Source organism: Platalea leucorodia, assembly GCF_965183815.1.
Source record: "Platalea leucorodia genome assembly, chromosome: Z".
In the NCBI taxonomy this organism is placed as follows: domain Eukaryota; kingdom Metazoa; phylum Chordata; class Aves; order Pelecaniformes; family Threskiornithidae; genus Platalea; species Platalea leucorodia.
In genome coordinates, this window is record NC_138858.1 from 2,906,715 (window position 1) to 2,920,879 (window position 14,165).

Here is a 14,165-nt window from a genome sequence, read left to right on the forward strand (position 1 = left end):
CCAAGGCTGAGGAGCTGCAGAAACAGCTGAATTTGGGGAGTTTTGGGGAGCACCCTCCCAGGCGTGACCCCAGGAGCTGCTAGCAACGAGGCGGGTTGTTCTTGGAGGGCGGTAGCCGAATTTGTCACCCATTTTGACAGCTGGTAAACACGCGCCCCTGCACGCCTCGGGCTTCGCTTTCCTCCAAAGCAAAACAGCCGCTTTTGGTGTTTTCCACCTGCCGCCGGGGCCAGGGCAGGGGGCCGCGGCCTCGCTGCCCCCGGGGGTCCCCCCGCAGCAGGCCGAGCCTCGGGGCCTCCCCACAGCCCGGGGAGGGGAGGTCGAGCTGCTGCTTGGGTGCGACTTCAGTCAACCGGAGCGAGGGACGCGGAGCTCCCTCCGTCCCCCTCCCCGCTCCCGGGTGGGCCTCGTCCCCCCGCCGAGGGCAGGCCGGGGCTGGCCCCACGCCCGGGCCCTGCCGGCCCCGGCCCTGCCCACCGCACAGCTCGGTGGCACGCTCGGCCAAGGGCGGGAAGCGAACGCCCTCTCCTCAGCCCGGCAACACGCAGGCGGCAGGGCCGGGGGCGAGGTTTCGAAGCGGGGGGGAGGCACTCGAGGAGGGAAGGCGGCAAGGGTCGAGGCTCTGGAGAAAATGCCCCCGAGGTACGGGTTTGTAAAGAGACAGAGGCCCTTCGTACGCCATTGCAATTGTAAAATTGTTACCAGAGCGGGATCTACCTCCTCCTGCGGCTGCTGCCCTCTGAGTGATGCTGGCCGAGGACCTGTGTCTATTGTGCAACAGCAGCTCCCATCCGCCGGAGCTCCGTCCGCCTCGGAACCCGCCACTGAATGGAGCAAACACGGAGGCACCGGGGAGGGACACCCCGGTGGGCGGGGTGTTCCCCATGGCTGACAACCGACCCAGCCAATGAAAAGGCAACCGGCTCGCCGGCCGGCGGCGGCGCTCGGCCAATGAGCTTCCTTCCCCACGGCTCCCCGCCCTGACAGAGGGGAAACCGGGCCAGGCGCGCCCGGGCGCGGCCGGTGATATGTTAATTAGGCCAGGCGCGACAGCGAATCAGCGTGGAGGGGCGGGGCGAGGAGCCCAGGGCCGAGGGGCGGTGCTCCAGAAAGGGGGCGGGGCGAGGGAGTTGTGTGAGGGGACGGGGTCGTGGGGGGACGAGGCCGTGCGGGGACTGAGGGGACGGGGGCCGTGAGGGGACGGGGCCGTGAGGGGACGGGATTGTGAGGGGACGGGGCCATGAGGGGACGGGGGCCGTGAGGGGACTGAGGGGACGGCGCCGTGAGGGGACGGGGTTGTGAGGGGACGGGGCCGTGAGGGGCCGGGGGCCGTGAGGGGCCGGGGCCGTGAGGGGACGGGGGCCGTGAGGGGCCGGGGCCGTGAGGGGACGGGGGCCGTGAGGGGACGGGATTGTGAAGGGACGAGGCTGTGAGGGGACGGGGTTGTGAGGGGACGGGGCCATGAGGGGACGGGGCCATGAGGGGACGGGGGCCATGAGGGGACTGAGGGGACGGGGGCCGTGAGGGGACTGAGGGGACGGGGGCCGTGAGGGGACTGAGGGGACGGGGCCGTGAGGGGACGGGGCCGTGAGGGGACGGGGGCCGTGAGGGGACGGGGGCCATGAGGGGACGGGGTTGTGAGGGGACGGGGGCCATGAGGGGACGAGGCCGTGAGGGGACGGGGTTGTGAAGGGACGGGGTTGTGAGGGGACGGGGTTGTGAGGGGACGGGGCCGTGAGGGGACGGGGCCATGAGAGGACGGGGCCATGAGGGGACGGGGGCCATGAGGGGACGGGGTTGTGAGGGGACGGGGGCCATGAGGGGACGAGGCCGTGAGGGGACGGGGTTGTGAGGGGACGGGGGCCATGAGGGGACAGGGGCCATGAGGGGACGGGGTTGTGAGGGGATGGGGGCCATGAGGGGACAGGGGCCGTGAGGGGATGGGGTTGTGAGGGGACCAGGGCCATGCGGGGGCGAGGCCATGAGGGGACGGGGCCGTGAAGGGACCAGGCCGTGAGGGAACGAGGCCATGAGGGGACAGGGTCATGAGGGGACCAGGCTGTGAGGGGACTGGGGCCATGAAGGGATGGGGGTAATGGGGGGACAGGGGTTGTGGGGGGACAGGGGTCGTGAGGGGACTGGGGCCATGAAGGGACTGGGGCCATGAGGGGACGGGGCTGTGAGGGGACCAGGCTGCGAGGGGACAGGGAAGGTAGCAGGGACCAGGTGTCTTGGTGGCAGGAAACAGGGCCCCCCTGGCTATGGTTACTTGAAGCAAGATGGACGCCGCTTCCCAACGGTTGGGGCCACAAGGCTGGATCCCCTACACCCATTAGGGCTCCTCAAAACAGCCCTGAGGAGTTAACCTCTGTCTCGTGTGTTGCCATACAGAGCCTGAAGGGCTGGAATACCCGTAACGTACAGCACGTGGGATTAAAACAGAAGACTTGGCAGAAGACGGCGAGGCAGCTAATGCTGCAGGTCAGCACTGAAATCGCTAGGCCCAGAAAAGAATCACGGTCTGAAAAAGCATCGGTTTTCATAATTACGCAGGGCTGTTTGTCCCAACACTGGTCTCACCTTAATAGAAATGATACTCTTCCCCGGCTAAGCTTTCACGGTGTTTGGAGAGGGAAGGTACGACGGTCTGAAACGTGGCCGCTCAGCTCACCTGAGACTTCGTCCGTCTCCTCTCCAGCCCAAACTCAGCTCTTTTCCAGTGTTGCAAATTATGAGGCTGTTAATTCTCTGCTGGCACTTAACGTGATTTAAATTGTTAGATGTACGAATGAGCGCGGTGCAGTTAAAAGAAGCAGAGTTGCTATAGTAACTGTAACAATAAATATATAAACCCACTTAATCAAAACCTCCTCTTCTAATCATGATTTTGAGGCCTGTCACGAAGCGCATATTCTGCTGCTTTCCCCCCATCCTGCCAGCACGACTGTGATGGCTTTGAAACGTTTCTGAAGAACGTGGTGCTGCACCTATAAACAAAGCAGCTTGCTAAAATAACGTGCAAGGTCATGACTTTGCGCCTGGCTAAAAATAGTCCAAAACAAAGGCATTTAAAAATGCCGGACTTCATACCTGAATAGCATAAACCAGTATTGCTGTAAACCCGTGGCATTTTAGACCGGTTGAGGATCTTGCCCAACGTATCTAATAAATAGTTAACGCCTTGCTGAGATATACTGCGTAACACCTTGTGAAAGAATGACGGTCTTGAAAGCTGTGTTGTAATGAGTCCCAGCAGAGAAAAACCTCCACCCCGGGGACTGTGATTGCGCAGGGCTGCAGGGTCTGAAACTCCCAGCAACAATTTTTCACAGGAGGGAGATCTTTCGTTTCCCACCCACTACTTTTGCACCAGCGTTTTCTCCCAGCAGCTCTTTGGTATCAGTTAAATTCGTTCACAAATCCAGACTCCAATCCACCAAACCTTTTTCAAGTGACGGGTGGTTGCGGAGCGGAGCTCTGGGCCGCGCTTCGTGCCTTAACACAACCCCGGTCTTGTACAGGCGGGCAGCAGCATCCTGGCGCGATGCCCACTGCCTGATAACCCAAACTTGGCTTGTCCTAAGACAACGGGCGTGCTTTACGTCTGATCTATACGGGGAGCAATCCTATACAGCGCAGGACCTCGCTTTCTCAAGCCTGTTCTTCATCTCATGCTACTACATAGCCGCCGAGTGACTGTTACGTTTATAGCTAATTCATGCAACCGCCTGTGCTAGAGAACAAGAGAAGCAGTTGTTTCTTCTTCCTCCTGAGGACTTTTATCGCCATATTTGGTCCTCAACACAGAAGAGTTTCTTTTGGCGCGCCCGATGTTGTTGCTTCGCTGTTGCCAAGAGAACAACTGGGAGCCCTTGGCATTCCTCAACCCCTTAAAGCCAACTGTCACGGCTCTGCTCCCTCTCTTGGCTGTCCAGGACCGGCCTCGGGCAGTTTCACAGCTCACTTGGATTCATTCACAAATTCTTAATCCGCCAGGATTATCGTGGCAGATTTCCCCCCCCACACACACAGGCTATTGCGTTTTATTGGGGTTCCTCTTCAGAGGAAGCCAGCGGTTTGTGCTGAAGTAAAATTCATCTCCCAAAGGTCATCCGAGCGCAGTTTGAAGGTATACATCAAGGTGCTTCAATCACTCACTCTCCTCAAACTCTGCTGTATTTCCCATTTGAGTTTTCCCGGACATTGGATCATTTGCTGCTTGTTCGGTCTCTCTTTGCTAAATCGGAGAGTCGGATACTTCCTGTTTCATTTTTCTCACGAGGAACGTTACAGATTGTAGCGAGTCTGTCTGATAAATCAAACAGAAGACTTTTGTTTCCCATCCTTGAGATAATTTTGTCTCACCTTTCGGTAACACTTCTAGTTTTTCGAATATCCTATTTAAAGCGACGCCACCAGGGCTGGACCCAGTGTTCTTGTTTTTTATATCACTGACTCTTAATGTGAACTTAAAAAAATAATCACTTCTCTGTTCTGCTCCCCTAGATCCAGGGCTCTTTTCCTTCCCTCCACAGTGCTGCCTCAACACCCACGCTGTCACTCGCATCAAAAAATTTACTGATCGTGTAGCTATATATACGCATCTACTGAACAAGTAATTATTTAAGCAGTCCTGTTAGTTTTTTATCTACCTCCAATCTCAGAAATTTTTACAGTACAGACTAGCAGACACGCCATCTCTCAGGAAGAAAGTTTCTGCGGCTTGCTAAAAACCGGCATCTTCACTTTCCGCTCTTTATTTCTGTTAAAAAGCGCGGAGGGTTAACTATATAGTTAGCCTAATCCTCATACGGAGAGATGACCCTACTGACTCTTCTCATTTACGTGATGAGACTATAGCAGGAACCAGGCAGTAAAGACGATCATTACCTCAAGGCAAGGTTTGTGAAGAAAAATAGTATCTTTTATTACACCAATTCCACAAAAAGTTATCACTTCTCTCCACAAACCTTACCTCTTTTGCATCTTTAGAGCAACAACACTGCTAATTGCCTTTCGCTGTTTCCGTTATTTTGATTCTACTTCTGCCTAGTAGTTTTGTTCTATCTTTTAAAGTTATTCTGCTTAAAATTTCTCATGTAACGTTTTCGCAGTCAAATGCATCCAGACTATTCTCTGGCTCTGAGACCAGCTCGCGTGGGAACTGCCCACATCCATGCTATTAAAATGTTCTGCCATCCAAACCAAGGTTCACGTGCAGACTGTATTTTGGGAAGAGCGTGCTAATTCCCACACTCTCTCCAGCAATTGTTTGGGAAAATGCTAGCTGGCCTGATCCAGAACTATGCCTGGAATTGTGCTAACGATTTAGCAGTGTAGATGACGAAGCTCCAGCTCCTGGGGACAATTTGTGGTACTGTTAAATCTGTCTTGATTAGGGGTGACGTTGCTTAAACGTATATCCATACGTGTCTGTAAGTCTTTCCAGTTAGGGAGCTTTGGCGCGCATGGACACAAGTCCCCTCCCTAGTTCTGAGGAATTCCTTTGTCAGTGACTCGTACAACTGTCATTGTAGTTAACAGGTCTGGCATTTGCTGCTTTTTAATTTATACTTTACTTTCTCAGCTTTTGATCTGGAGCCTGTGTTAAGGCTGGTGATCCCTTTGTCCTCAGATCATCTGCTGCTTCTACTCTGCTGAGCTCCTGAAGAGCCAGGGACGCGGTGACAAAACCTGCGATGGTCTAACCAGGTGATACTTCATCTTGCTTTTGTGGCTCTTCCTCCGCTGCCTTCAATTTTGGGCCCCTCACCCCAAGGCGGCCATGGAGGGGCTGGAGCGTGGCTGGGGCAGGGGCTGGAGCACAAGGCTGGGGAGGAGCGGCTGGGGGAGCTGGGGGGGCTCAGCCTGGAGAAGAGGAGGCTGAGGGGAGCCCTCATCGCTCTCTGCAACGGCCTGAAAGGAGGCTGGAGCCGGGGGGGTCGGTCTCTGCTCCCCAGGAACAAGCGATGGGATGAGAGGGAACAGCCTCAAGCTGCGCCAGGGCAGGGTTGGGTTGGATATTGGGAAAAACTTCTTCCCCCAAAGGGCTGTCAGGCCCTGGCCCAGGCTGCCCAGGGCAGGGGCTGAGTCCCCATCCCTGGAGGTATTTAAAGGACGGATAGACGTGGTGCTCAAGGACATGGTTTAGTGGTGGGCTTGGCAGTGCTGGGTTAACGGTTGGACTCGATGATCTTAAAGGTCTTTTCCAACCTTACAGATTCTATGATTCTATGAGTCTATGATTCTAATTTTCTGTTTCTTCAGTCCACCTTCAACACTGTCCCACGCTACTTTACTTCTCCTGACCAACGACTGTCTCCTCCCTCCTCATTTTTGCTCCATTAATACAGCCACGCAGCAAGTAGAAGACAGAGTTGCAGCTTGCGCAGACTTACCTGTGCTGGAGTGAATCCAGCCACCGTGGTGGGGACAGAAGCAAGCCCACTGTGAAGGAAATAACACCCAGCTCCTGCCTTACCGCTTGGGGCAGAGACCACGGCTACCATGCAGAGCGGCCTTTGCAGGGGCAGGCCACAGCCTTTTTGGTGCCTTCATCCCATGTTTCTTAAATTTCTTCTCAAGTGGCTGAGCTCCTTAGCTGTCTTGATGGCGGGACAGAAGGACACGGGGCCTGAGGTGAGGCTGGCAATTTAGGCTCAGGAGAGAAACCGTGTGTCTTTTAACGCACCTCCTTTAACCGCAGAAGTAACCAATTAATTTTCATCATGAGGCTTGAACGGTTTATTGCTCTGTCTCCTTTTTGTGTGATTAGCCGGGAGGGGGCTGAGGACTAACGTAATCCTCGCAGGTATTCCATACTCGCAGCTCCGCAGTGAAAATAGCAAGTCAGGTGAAAGAGCAGCTTTGTTGATAGAATTGGGTTGGTGGTGGGCCCTACTCCAGCGCAGCGATATCATTCAGGGGTTGCATCTATCCACACCCCCGACCAGCGTAACCGTATCAGCACGGGTCCGCAGCATCAACTTGTGGCTTTGAGGCTTTTCAATCAGGCATAAAGTAGAGCAAGTACAGAGGGGAAGGACTGCCCTCTTCTGATCGCTCCGTACATATCAAGTTGGGATTGTCATGCCTTTATTTGACCAAAGCTGGTATAAAAAGCACCAAAAACTTGACGCAAAACGCGCAGTGAGTTTTGAAGACCTAAAGTCTCACTGACTTCAGTTAAGCTGGAAAGAGGTGTCACTCGGACACCTCAGGGTCTAACCCCATCAGCAAGCGTTTGGTGACATTGCGTCTGAGTTTAAGATCTTGAAGTCAGCGTACAGCGCTTTTATTGTCTCTCTCTCTCATCTAATACGGTGTGTATGTGTACTGCAGAATGAGATGACCTCACAGGGACTGATCAGAGCCAGTGTTGAGACTTGAAAGTTAAAGGATGAGTCCCATCAGCGTAGGCACACTCGATGACTCTCGCTTCTGCTTTAAACTGATGGACACCACACGCTCAGCCTGGGCTCCCAGGCAATTAGAATCATAGAATCACAGAATCGTTAAGGTTCGAAAAGACCTTTAAGATCATCAAGTCCAACCGTTAACTCAGCACTGCCAAGCCCACCACTAAACCATGTCCTCGAGCACCACATCTACACGTCCTTTAAATACCTCCAGGGATGGGGACTCAACCCCTGCCCTGGGCAGCCTGGGCCAGGGCCTGACAGCCCTTTTGGGGAAGAAGTTTTTCCCAATACCCAACCCAAACCTGCCCTGGCGCAGCTTGAGGCCGTTCCCTCTCGTCCCATCGCTTGTTCCTGGGGAGCAGAGACCGACCCCCCCGGCTCCAGCCTCCTTTCAGGCCGTTGCAGAGAGCGAGGAGGGCTCCCCTCAGCCTCCTCTTCTCCAGGCTGAGCCCCCCCAGCTCCCCCAGCCGCTCCTCCCCAGCCTTGTGCTCCAGCCCCTGCCCCAGCCTCGCTGCCCTGCTCTGGCCACGCTCCAGCCCCTCCATGGCCGCCTTGGGGTGCGGGGCCCAGCGCTGAGCACAGCATTCGAGGGGCGGCCTCACCAGTGCCCAGCGCAGGGGCACCATCCCCTCCCTGCTCCTGCTGGCCACACCGTTCCTGATACAAGCCAGGATGCCACTGGCCCCCTTGGCCACCTGGGCACACTGCTGGCTCATGTCCAGCGGCTGTCGACCAGCACCCCCAGGCCCTTTCCCGCCGGGCAGCTCCCAGCCGCTCCTCCCCATGCCTGCAGCGGTGCCTGGGGTTGTTGTGCCCCCAGGGCAGGACCTGGCCCTGAGCCTTGCTGACCCTCACCCCGTGGCCTGGGCCATCGACCCGGCCTGGCCAGGGCCCTCTGCAGGGCCTCCCTGCCCTCCAGCAGATCGACACTTCCACCCAGCTTGGTGTCACCTGCAAACTGACTGAGGGTGCCCTCGATCCCCTCATCCAGATCATTACACTTGTGTCTCAGGCTTGAAACTCTCTCTAATGAGAACAGCGTGCTTTAGTCACCCTATGGCAGTGACAGCCAAAAATAATACAGAAACCTGCCAAAAAAAAAAAGATCCATTAACCTTCATAGGTCTCCGAATCTCCTAACCAGTGCAAATCAGCTTAGTTTCCTACGACGGAAGTGAGAAAAGAGGCTACGAGCTGATAAGCAGAGGGCCATCTTGGCACTAATGAGAAACAGCTTTTGGAGCTACGATTTGCCTGCTGAACGTCGCTGAAGGGAAAGCCGGCCGCGGGACTCTGCTAAAGCAGCGTTGCAGCTGCTGCTCCACAATGTTACCTCTACGTCTGCTTGGACCCTTCTGCACGTCAAGTCATCCGAGACGGACTCTCACTGGCCACGTATTGCTAGCTGAATCATCCAATCTAACTCCTCCTGTAGAAGAAGGTTGATATTAAAAATGTGATCAAGGAGAAACAGTTACATGGTGAGTTTTTATAGCCCAAATAAACAATAAAAGGCATAAATCCTTTACATCGATTGTGCATCGTATCACTTCCCAGAATGCGCAGACATCTGGATTTGGAACAGCGTCAAGACGTCTTAGTTACGAGATATCCGGATAGCGAGTTATGCGCCAGCTACAAAACCTCTGCTATAAAACAAGCCTTGGCACTTAGTCAGAAGCCCTTCGGTAGCTGAAATTACAGAGAACCTAACGCCATCATCAAGATTTCATCGGCACTGCTGTGAATGGAAGTCTCCAATTCTTGACAGCTTCCACAAACATGATTTTTCTCTTTTCTGAGAGCGAGGGAACTCGAGTCTCTTGAAAATTCAGACCTATTTAGCTAGCAAGTTTTTTTTTTCCAGTTTAGGCTTATTTTCCTCAATCCAAGGATCAGGTGGGCTAAGGCTGAATGAAGCCAGTGCCGAAAGGCACTCGAGGATAAAAGATGGCATGATGCAGAGCTGCAGAAGCCACAGATCTTTGCTCTGAGCCTGCTGGCCAGAGCTCTAAAGGCAGCGTGCTGAAAGAAGAAAGCCATCAGGCAGCCATGGCAGAAAGCTGTTAGAAACAATTTACCCTCAGTAAATCTATATGTCGGTTGCTCCCGACCGCCTTTATCCACGTCGGGTGCTTGGAAATGGCTTCCAGGAGGATTTGCTCCCTTTCCTTTGCAGGACCTTGGCTTAGACTGCCTGACCTGCAGGCTCGAGCAATCCCTTCTGTCCTGAGGAGGGTTTTGGGGTCCCTTTGCACCCCTGCTGTTATTTAATGTCCTCATTTAATGCACTCCCAGGGCTGCTCCTCCACCGCTCCCGGAGTCCGTTGAAGCCAAAAGGCGCTGGCAGTCCCCCATCAGGAAACCGCCAGCAGAAGCTGTCAGATGCTGTCAGAAGCAAAAGCCTCCAGCTGCCAGCCCTCACCGCAGCGGTCCCCCGTGTCCCCAGGGAGAGCGTGTGGCCAGGCCTGGAAGCGGGATTGCAGTCAGTGTGTGTTTTCTGCCTGATTGAGCCCAGGAGAGTCAGTTCATTACTCTCCCTCAGTCTCAGTCGTTCCCCACAGCTCCTGCAGACCGCAAATTGCAGCCATCGGGGAATACTCCCAGGGATAACAGCTCTATGTGTTGCTTTTTGGATACTTTTTACTTTCCAGCACCGCATACAAAGGCCTGAACAACAAGACATCGTGTTTTTTAAACCACTGATAAACTCACGTGAATGTGAGTTGTACATTATCTGTCCCAAATATCGGGGGTGGGGGGTGGGGTGTAGAGTTTATGAAGAAACTGGTGGCAGCACCAGCTTATTGTTCGGAAAGATTTGGACTTATTTTGAGCTCCCCCAATAGATCACATGCTCCTCTCTCCGAGAGAAAAAGCAGTCTCCAACATAATTTTTTAAATATTTCTACAAAGCATGAGCCTCTTTTAGGTTTTAAAAGCCACCTAATTTAGCAGGTACACCTAGCAGTTCAGTCCCACATGGGAAGAGGTTACTCCCTGCCTTCTTTCTCAGAGGGCGCAGTGAAGAGACTGTCCAAGCTGAAGATGGGATTTTATATTTTTTAGACACATGGCTACCACCCCGGTGGCCTCAGCGCCTGCGCAGCGTGGACTCGGGTCGCCAGAAACAGCATCATTTCCTTTTCTAGTCTAACCTCTGTTACTTAAATACCGACCCAGGCAAACAAAGTGCTTAGCCACACGCACGCACGCAACAAAGCGCAACAGCAATCCACGCTGACGTAAATGACTCTGCTGACCCGCTCGATGACGACGTGCTTAAATACTTTGCTGGAGAAAACCTACCAGCTGCGATTCAGGGAGACAAAGCACCTCGCAGCTTCATTCACAGGAGCGGGGAACGCTCGCCACCCTGCAAGCTCAGCCCTACAGCCGCTCCTCGCTGCTCACCCAGATGCCAAATAGGTGCGATCCCATTATTTCTCTCTGCAGGGGGGGAAAAGCTTGATGTCAAATCACCAACCGCTGGTACGCTCTCGCCCTGCAGCTCTTCTGCACATCACGGGTACTAAAAATGGAAAGCTGCTGGAGGATGTGAGGTCATGGCAGGCTCTCGCCCTGGGTGGTGTCATCAGTTTGAGTCCCCTGTGGGGTTGATCTGTAGGGTTTAATCCAGGCAGTGAATTAAAGGCCCGGAGCCCTACTTTTATCAGCTCCCCTGCAGAGGGCGGTCCGTCCTCGCCTAAGACAGCTCACCGCTCCAAGAGCTGCACAACTCTGAAGTCAAACAGATTTTTTAACCAGGAAACGCAATTCTTCCCACCTGCCCAGCGGCTGGGAAAGAGCTGTCCTCTGGAGCGACAGCCCTGCCTTGGGGACATCCTCCCAAAAAAGACCTTTGTCTGCCTGTGGTTCTGCACCCCAGATGCAAACAGGCCTCCAGGACCTGGTGGGAGTCCCTGAATCCACCACTCAGCTCCACTTCTTCCAGCTGCCTGCTCATCTCCCACCCCCTCGGCTTCCTTTCTCCCAGGTTTCTCCCTCCACCCCTTCTTTTCTCTATTCATCTCCTCAGAGAGCAGAGCCTGGCTCTTTTATGGCTGCTGCTGAACAAACAGCTCTGGGGGTCCAGCAGGAGCCTCAGCCAGAAACGGAGTCGCAGCAGCTGGGGCATGAGGGCTCGGTGTCTGCCCGTCCCTGGACGAGCTGGTGCAGGAGGTGGGTTCCCTGCAGGCTGCCACTCAGCCCGTTCACGATACCTTCACTGCCCTAAACTAGACGGTCTTTAAAGCTCCCTTCCAACCCAAACCATTTTATGATTCTATAAAAGCTTAATGATTGGAGGAGAAAACCAGAGGATACCTCACTCTTTTCATCAGTCATCGGTCTAAAAGCGTTATTTTTTTATTTTACGTCTCCCATTTTACAGATGAGATTAAAGACGCGCACACAGAGCTGGGGTGGTTTTACCCCTGGGCACTCGGCAGACCAGGGAGAAGCAGGCTGCAGAGCAGATCCCTGCCTTGCTCCTAATCACCGAGTCGGGAAATAAGGGTTGTTAACGGAAACCGAGTACGTGCGCAGTGACGCTCGTCTGGAGATGCGGCAGCACAGAGAGACCACACAGCTCCTGGGGGTACAGCTCAAAGGGGCAGGCGAGAGGACGGAAGATCTTAGCATTTACCGGCAACGGCTGTGTTCGCGGGTTTGAGGAACATCATTTAGAGCGACAAAGTACCTGCTGCGGGAACGGACCCTCACCCGGTGGGGAGATGACGAACAGGTCTTGCCCGTGTCTGGTTTATAATGAGCCGGTTCCGTTGGTGCGAAATGTCAGTCGGTGTCTCTGGAGACAGAGAAGTCACAGCCAAAAGAAGAAACCAAGGCTCCTGCTGTTCAGCCCCTCTGAAAACAGCTCTGTGATTCAATATTTCGGTTTGTTGCTCAGCAGTTCACGGGCTGACATTTTTGCCACCATTTCCTTCGGTTTCCTCTTTAGTTTTTCATCAGAGACTGAGCTGAGGATTAAGGGGCGACACGCAAATAAACTACCACCGCCAGCTCTCTGCAGACGCACAACTCCACGTGCCAGCACCGTCCCCGTTCCCAGCCAAGCCTGTCCCTCTGCCGTGGGAGGATGAAGCAGCTCACCCCCACCAGGCGAAGCCCATCCGGCACCGGCGGCACTCAGGAAGGCGGTGGGGTGCAGCTCCAGAAGCAGATAACAGGATGAGATGCGCAGCCACGTCCGAGAGACGGCGTGGACTGTGCACGGGTGGCGTGAGCCCCCGACTTGCTGCTAATTTTGGCCAGAAAAGCGAATTTATCAGCATCCTTTTGTGGGAAGAGAATAATGCGCTATCTTGGTTGGTGGGACCACAGAGGGCTCCAGCTGCTCAGCATGCTGAATTAGTGGCAGAAGCACTCAAATATAAGGCCTTGTTTTGCTGCAGTGACAGCCTTTTCAGCCTGCCATGAATAACCATCATATACCATCTTCTCTGGAGAGAAAGGCTTTTCTTTTTCCTTCCTTTCACAGCTGACAGTTGCATGGGATTACACAAGGAAAATCTGGAGCCCCCTCCAAAGCGTTTTTAACTGTTTCCAGGATGGTTGTCTCTTGTTTCTAGACCTCCCTGGAAACTGTTTATCTACACTGGACAGACGGCAGGAGTCTGCATGTCCCTCTTGCCTTCCCTAGCCTTCCTCGCACCCGGCTCTGCCAAACGATTGACTCTTGCGCCTGAGGAGACCTTCAACTGAGAAGGTCTCCTCCTCCTCAGCAGTGACTTTGAGGACTGATGAGTCTTCCTCGGTAGGATGCGAATGCTGCCCATCCACAAACATGGTTAGGCTCATCGAACTCCTAAAAATATGGGCTACTCGCTCGCGGATGGAGTAACTCAAGTATCAACTACCTCCACCAGGTTGAAAAAGCAGATGATTTGTATGGGGACAGCTCGGATCCTCTGTGCATTTGCTTTGTTGTATCCCGGGCTCCTGGCGTTTTTATTCCTACGACAGTGCCAAGAAGCGCTCCTCATGGTGAGGGAATTCGCATCTCCAGAGGCGAAGGAGGCTGAAGAGATGTGGCTGAGCTTTGTGATGAGAGGGAAAGATGGAACTACAAGGATGGAAACAAACCTTTCCAATCCAGAGGACTGAGCCAGAGGCATTCAGTGCGTGAAACACGTGCATTTCTATACGTGCACACGCGCACGGATCTGCTGAGCCCGGTTCACGCACAGGGCATGTTTCATTTCACTTTCCTCCTCCTGCAACGCTGTGGAGTGTTTTAGAGAAGGACTTACCTGGATGACCGGCGGCTTCCCGGCACTCAGCCGCTCGTGAGCACAGGTCCCTTGCAGAACAGAGCAAAAATACTTCGGGCTGAAACCATTTTCTTCCCTTACTGCACGTTATTGCTCACCAGGGGAATTTCATCACCTCTGAACGCTCACGTGCTGTCTTCTCCATTCCGTCTCCCATCGGCAGTGTGTTTTCACTGTCCTCTTTCTCACACGGGGAGATGCAACACTGAGCTTCGCTAGGGCAAGAAGGTTTTTACTGTGGCTCTGTCCTGGGCACTCCTGCTGGCACTGAAGCAGTTAACAGCGGCCAGCAGAATTTGGGGGCAGACAGCATATATTTTTAAAGAGGATTTTTCTTTATTCAATTGTCATTCCAAAACCTATTTCACCTCACCCATCTGACATCGACCCACCCTACTCTTGCTCCAAGAGCAGCGGGGTGACGGCACGGAAACACGACGGCGCTGCC

The 14,165-nt window shown here is 54.2% G+C and overlaps 1 protein-coding gene across 2 annotated transcripts in view; it reads right to left on the minus strand.

Moving 5' to 3' along the window:
- ME2 (malic enzyme 2) overlaps positions 1 to 815 on the minus strand; it is a 34,586-nt gene extending 33,771 nt beyond the window's left edge. For both annotated transcript variants that reach the window (XM_082336268.1, XM_082336269.1), the window contains exon 1: positions 718 to 815. The gene's annotated coding sequence lies outside the window, so the exon portion shown is untranslated. The remainder of the gene's footprint in view (positions 1 to 717) is intronic.
- Between the last annotated feature and the right edge of the window lie 13,350 nt (positions 816 to 14,165).